This window comes from Artemia sp. Qi Xiang Cuo, chromosome 2, assembly GCF_049724085.1.
Source record: "Artemia sp. Qi Xiang Cuo chromosome 2, ASM4972408v1, whole genome shotgun sequence".
Lineage (NCBI taxonomy): Eukaryota > Metazoa > Arthropoda > Branchiopoda > Anostraca > Artemiidae > Artemia > Artemia sp. Qi Xiang Cuo.
In genome coordinates, this window is record NC_142795.1 from 17,908,997 (window position 1) to 17,916,149 (window position 7,153).

The following is a 7,153-nucleotide window of genomic DNA, read 5'->3' on the forward strand; positions in this document are numbered from 1 at the left end:
TGACAACGCTTTCTATAAAAACCTTATATGCCCCCAGGGCATAACATAAAACCCTTGCCCTCAGGGTTGTGGGGGAATGTCCTCCTCAAAAATATATTTTATATCTGGAAATCAACTACGCTGAACAATCGAATGAGCACTTTTTGAAGTTTCTACGACAACTCCTTCGATACGAAGTGCCCGGGTATGAAGAAAAAAAAAAAAAAGAACCACATTGTGCCCACATCATAGGCAGTGCTAGCGCGCTGCCTATGATAACATAAATGAAAGACACAAATAACATAAACTTTGATAAGCGGTCATCATAAAACACTTAAATGGAACCTAATAATGGTAAAATGCTTGGAAATACGGTCATTGAAAAAAAAACCTTAACACTTTGAAAAAACACTTGAATGAAACATTACATTTACTTTATACTGGGATTTCTTAATTTTTCTTTTAGTTAGCAAAATTTCCAAATACCTCGCTCTTCTACAAATAAACTGAGGCGACGCACTATTTAAGACACCTGAAAGCATCAACTCCTTTTGTCCAAACATTCTTTCCCTTATCGTAGAGAGCCCCTGGTACTGGCTCAAGCTATGCACCCAATAATCTTCTTTAACTCTGCAAAGCGGGCAAGTACATCTGTCTTCATTGGAACATCTTTCTGTAGAATATCTTTTAAATCTTGCGCTGATTGGCAGGCAATTAGCACTGGGCTGCATCACCAACGTCTGGTAAATTCAGCTTTAGGTAGAACTCCTGTCCATAAACCACCTTAACATCTTTATAAAACTTAATGTTTCTGATTTTCTTATCCCCTCACTCCATTTTTGGATCATTTGATTCTCTAGTCCTATCTAAATCTCATTCTTCCAGTTTGTATTTATATCCATTGATCCTCTACCTTCATTCTAAACAAAAGAAAACCCTGTTTTGTCTAAAATTTCTGTTGTTTTTAGTAACCATGATCTTTTTCCCCTGCAAGAGTAAATCTTCTTAAGCTGCCTTAAGGAACCCGTTGCTCGGTAACTGGACGACTCTCAACCAAAATTTAATCATTGAGACTAGTCTGTAATTTTTTAGTGGCCATATACCTAGAAAGAATTGTTTTCTGACTTCAAGCTGTCCAAATACTTTACCCCCTCCCCCTCTTATGTGCAAGTATATAGCCCAAATTATATATTTCCCATATATTCTGTCTCTTGTCTTTGTCTTCGTAACTAACGAAGAAACCGACATGTTCCCGAGTTAATCACAGCGGAAACTTGAGTGAGTGGCGCATAATACATAAGTACCAAAATTCCTTTCTCATACGGAAATGAATAATAACACTGAAATAAAATTCTTAAATGTGGAAAGCCTTATTTTCCGCGGAAGGGGATGGGTGTTTTCGGGGGGGGGGGGGTTATTTTCCGCGGGGTGAGGGGTATTTTTCTCGGGGGATATTTTCCGTGGAGGGGGTATTTTCCGCAGGGGGGGGTATTTTCCGTCGGAGGTATTTTCCGGGGGGTATTTTCCGAGGGGGGTATTTTCCGGGGGAAGTAATCACTGGGGGAGATAAACGCCTAGAACCCTTTTCATGTAAGTTTTGTTTCTAAACTTCTGTTTCTTTTACAGTTTTGGTAACTAATGACACGAGTCGCTCTTTGCTTATAGTTTGTTCCCATGAACTGTTTTAAACTAGCGTAAAAAAAGCATAGAACCTCTTTATTTTCTCATCCATACCTAACTCAAAATTTGTGAGGGTTCTAGTTGTCTTTTGCATGGATTTTTTTTACGTGTTTGACCAACAGTGCAGAAATAGGTGTTCTAGATGTTTGGTTGAGAGCCAGATCTACTAGTAAATGTTTGGAGTAACAAACTTGGAATTTGCTAGCTCGACGTCGAGGTCTAGAATTCAAATCCTTAAAGCTGGCAACAGTCAATTCTAGATCAGGCATCTTTCCGACAGGATGTAGCATCATTACGTAGCACTCTGATATAAATTACACTGAAGTTAGAAAAAAGGGCATATAGTGTATATGCCCTAGTTAGAAAAAGGACATATAGTTAGAAAAAGGGCATATCGTGTATAGTGTAAAGATAATATATGACAGCAGGCAATAATTAGTGTCAAAGAAAAACGACCGAATAATTTCACTATGCAAGTCCTGGCTGGCATGTGTAATTAACAAAGAAATAAAAAGTAGAATTGAAAAGTGAAAACGGAAAGTAATTTCTTACTTAGAAAACCGACGCCAAAAAAAGCATGCAATTTCTTCATTGTCCCAATCTGCCTCACCATCCGGTAGTTTATAGCATTGCTTCCTCGTCAAATCTGCATAATACCAGAGTAGCTGGTTAAGGCCTAAAAAAGAAAAATGAGCAAATGAGCAAATGAGCAAATTTTCAGGTCTGGAAACCGTATAAAGAGCATACTTACGTATTACACATTAAGATTAAATCCTGTACTTTAGAGTTTCTGTTTCTATAGACAAGTGCCTCTATTTATTGTTTTTTTTGTTGTTATTTTTTTCTGTATGTTTTTATTTTTTTAATTTTTCCTGTGAAATCTTAATTTTGATATGCGGAATATATTTGAAGCACCATTTTGATTTGGCAATATTATATAGAGGAAAAAGAGTGAGGTTATGATTTATAGGTGTTTTATTTTTTGTATTTTGATTTTCTGGTTGTTGGATTAATAAAATCTTTTCTTATCTTGTCTTTACATTAAACAGAAAAAAACACGTTCTTTCAGCTGAAAGTAAGGAACAACATTAAAACTTAAAACGAAAATAAATTATTTCGTATAATATGCCTCTTTGTCACGTCAAAGTTTTTCAGTATATTTTTTTAAGCCTCTGATTTTAGTTAATTGTGTTTTAGGAATCTTTCTTAAAGAATTGGGACAAGAGGTCAAACTTTAGGGTAAAGAGCGGGGTATTAAGAAAGGAGCAGCCCCCTCATACGGAATAATTTTTGTTCGTTTTAAGTTTTAATATTGCTCCTTACTTTCAGATGAAAAAAAAACTTTCAGTTTGTTTTTGTTTTTGTTTATTTGACTTGTGGTCGCTTTTCATATAATATCAGAAAATCCATCTTCCCTCCCATGGAAAATCCCCTTGATGGGAAATGAAAAGTTTTCCCGCGGAGCATTTACCCAGGGAGAATTTGTCCTGGTAATAATTCCCCTGGAAAATTTCTCCTGGTGATAACTCCCCCATAGAAAATATCGCCGGGGAAGAATCATCCCCCCATGAAAAAATCTTACAGAGAATTCCAACACCACTGAAAATATCCCCCGGTCAATTTCTCCAGAACATCTCCACATTATAGGCAGCACAATAGCGCTGCCTAAGTAAAGAACGATGTGGGCACAATGTATTATTTGTTTAGTTTTTTTTTTTTGGGGGGGGGGGGCACATCGTATCGTAGGAGTTGCCGTAAAAAAAAATTTAAAAAGGGCTGATTTGATTGGAAATTGGAAGGGCTTGTGCCCTTTTTAATAGTCAAAAGTGATTGGAGGTTGTAAGTTAAGCCCTGGGGGCATATAAGGTTTATAGAAAGCGTTGTCGTAGAAACTTCAAAAAGGGCTTATTCGAGGGCTATTGCATTTTTTAATATTCGAAAGTAATGGGAGGGAGAATCATCCCCCCCCCCAACGCCCATCATTTCCCCAAACACTTCCGATCAACATTTTGATATGACCATTTTGTTCAACGTAGTTGAAAGGTCTGGAAATTATGTCTTTGAGGATGACAACCCCACTTCCCCCCCCATAGCCCCCAGGACAAGGGTCGTAAGTTATGTCCTTGGGGCATAGAAGGTACTTATGGAGAGTGTTGTCATGGAAGCTTCAAAAACGGATCATTCGATTGAAAATTAAGAGGACTAGCGCCTTTTTTATTCGTCGAAAGTGTATCAGAGGGCAAATGACTCCCCCAATGGCCATCATTTCCCCAAACACTTCCAATAAAAATTTTGAAATAGCCATTTTGTTCAAAGTATTTGCAAGGTCCGGAAATTATGTCTTTGAGAATAACAAATCCGCCCAGCCTTCAGGGCAAGGGTTGTAAGTTATGCCATGGGTGCATATACGGTTTTTATAGAAAGCGTGGTCATATAAATTTCGGAGGGGGCTCATTGTATCAGACGCTCTAATACTCTTTTTAAGAGTCAAAGTGATCGGAATACAGCTACCCCCCCTCCGCATACACACGTCGTATTATCCCAAAATGGATCTAATAGAAATTTTGAGATAGCCTTTCTATTCAAAATAGTCTAAATATCATATAACAAGGCTTTTGGGGTTGAAACAAACTCCAGATTAGGGGCAAGGGTTATAAGCTATGCCCAGGGGGTATTTAAGGTTCTTATGGAAAGGATGGTTGTTTAACTTTAGAAGAGGCTCATTTGGTTGAAAATTGGAAGTTCTAGTTCTTTTTTAAGCGTCAAAAGTGATTTAGGGCATTTAGCCCCCCCCCCTCTCCCCCACAGCCCCTCCTTTCACCTAACGCATCTAATTGAAATTATGAGATAGTATTTTTTTCAAAATAGCTCGAAGAACATATAATAATGTCCCTAGGGATGACACATCCCCCAGCGCCCTAGGGATAGGGTTGTAAGTTATTTTATGAGGGCATATAAGGTTTTTATAGAATGGGCAGTCGTATAAACATCAGATGGTGCTTATTTGTTTTGGAATTGGAAGTTATAATGCCCTTTTTAAGAGTCAAAGTGATTTGAGAGAAAACAGCCACCTTCCCCCTCCACGCTCATCATTTGCCTGAACACCTCCAATCTAGATAATTTCGGAGACCTCACTGCCTTTCCATGATGATAAATAAAAGTTTCAAATAGGGATAAAATCATTTTAACAGACAGCGATGATGATAACAGTGATAGAAATTCACAAAAATACCAGATATTTCGGTCAGATATGCAGTGACCGTCATCAGTAGTAAACCTAAACTTGTATTTAGGTTATACATAATTTCTATCACTGTTATCATCATCACTGTCTATTAAAATGATTTTGTCCCTATTTGAACTTCTATTTACCTTCAATCTAAATTTGGAGATAATGATTTTATTCATCGTAGTTGAAGATTTCGGAAATTATGTCAGTGAGAAAGCCCCCCCCCCCTACAGCTCTCAGGGAAAGGGTTGAAAGTTATGCCCTTGGGGCATATAAGGTTCTTACAGAAAGGGTGGTCGCATATGCTTTGGAGGGGACTCATTAGATTGATAATCATAAGTTCTAGCGCCCCTTTTAAGAGTCATAGTGATCAGAGCACAGCTACCCCCTCCCTACACACACACACACACACACACACACACACAGACCCGTCATGTTTTCCTGAGATGTGTCCAATAGATATCTTAAGACAGTCCTTTTATCCAAAATAGCTCAAATATCAGATAACAAGGCTTTTGAGGTTGATACAAACCCCCAGATCCTGAAGGCAAGGGTTGTAGGTTATACCCCTGAGGAATTTCCCTTCTAAGACCGTCCTGGGTTCTATTTCCCTTTTAAGAGTCAATAGTAATGGAGGTCCCCCCCCCATCCCAACCAACTAATTCTCTTTTCACCAAATGCATCTGATTGAAATTTTGCGATGGCACTTTTGGTTAAAATAGTCCAAAGAACATATAACAATGCTTCCAGGGTTTGTACAACCCCCAGAGCCCTAGGGCAAGGGTTTCAAGTTTTGTCCTGGGGTCATATAAGGTTTTTGTGGAAAAGATGGTCGTATTAAATTCAGATGGTTCTCATTTGATTTTAAATTGGAAGTTATAGTGCCCTTTTTAAGAGTCAAAGTGATCTGAGAAACCCTCCCCCACCCCACGCCCATCATTCCCATAACAAATATCCAAACAAAGTTTTGAGACACTAATTTTTTCAGCATTAATGAAAGGTTCGGTTTTTTAGAGTTTCGGTTACTATTGAGCCGGGTCGCTCCTTACTTACAGTTCGTTACCACGTTTGACAAAAACTGCAATCTTACAGGTATAGCCTAGAAAAACAAATTAGGTTAGGTTATTGTTTTGTTCTGCTCATTTGTGATTGTTTCAGTGCTTTGAAACATTACTATACGGTTCATGGCAACGAATTGTAAGTATGGCACGACTCGGCTCAATTGTAACCGAAAACCTAAAAAACATAATTTTTATATCAATAGATACGTCATAGGAATTGGATTTTCATGACGATTCCAAATACATAAGATTAATTAAATTTAGTGTTGCCTATCAAAAGCTGCGAGCCTGAGAAAAACTACCTGATTTTGAAAAAGGGAGAAACGCCCCCCAAAATTCAAGGAATCTTAATGAGCATCTCAGCATCAGATTCAGCGTATCAGAGAACCCTACTGCAGAGGTTTCAAGCTCTCATCAGCGCAAATGTGGAATTTTGTATTTTTTGCCAGAAGAAAGATCAAGGATGCGTGTTTATTTTTTTCCCAGGGGTGATCGTATCGAACCAAAGGTCCTAGAAGATCGAAGAGGGCACTTTCGAACAGAAATTAAAAGTTCTAGTGCCCTTTTTAAGTGACCAAAAAGTGTGAAGGGTATCTAGTCCCCCTCATACGCCTTTTTCCTTGAAAGTCGTTAAACCAAAATTTTGAGGTAGGCATTTTGTTCAGTATAGTTTAAAGGTTTAATAACTATGCCTTTGGTGGTGACCTGACCCCCCAGAGCTCCTAAGGAAAGGGCTGAAAGTTATGAAATTTGCCCATTGCTTACGTGTAGTATTTGTTATCGAGAAGTATACAGACACTTTTCGGGAAGGGGAGAATTTTCTGCTGGGGGGGGGGGGGCTTCCACGGGGAGAATTTTCCGTGGGAAGAAAAGTTTCGGGGTGAGCTTTCCAGGGAAAATTTTACATTGGGGGAATTTGACAGAATTCCTATACGAAATTCTTTTTATTTGCCTGACTTTCTCTTTGCCGACTCAATTTTGCGTTTGGAGATGTTCCAGGAGAATTGTCCAGGGGAAATTTTGAGCGAAGTTGGAATTATTTGGGGGATTTTTTCTTGGGGGGGTTTCTTGGGGGGGGGGGCCAGAGAAATTCTCCTTGGTGGAAACTTCTGGAGAAGAAATTCTCCATGGGAAATTTTCCTTTGGGGCAACTTTCTACTGGGTGGGGGAGGGGATTTCCGAGGAAAATTTTCCACGGGAGGGG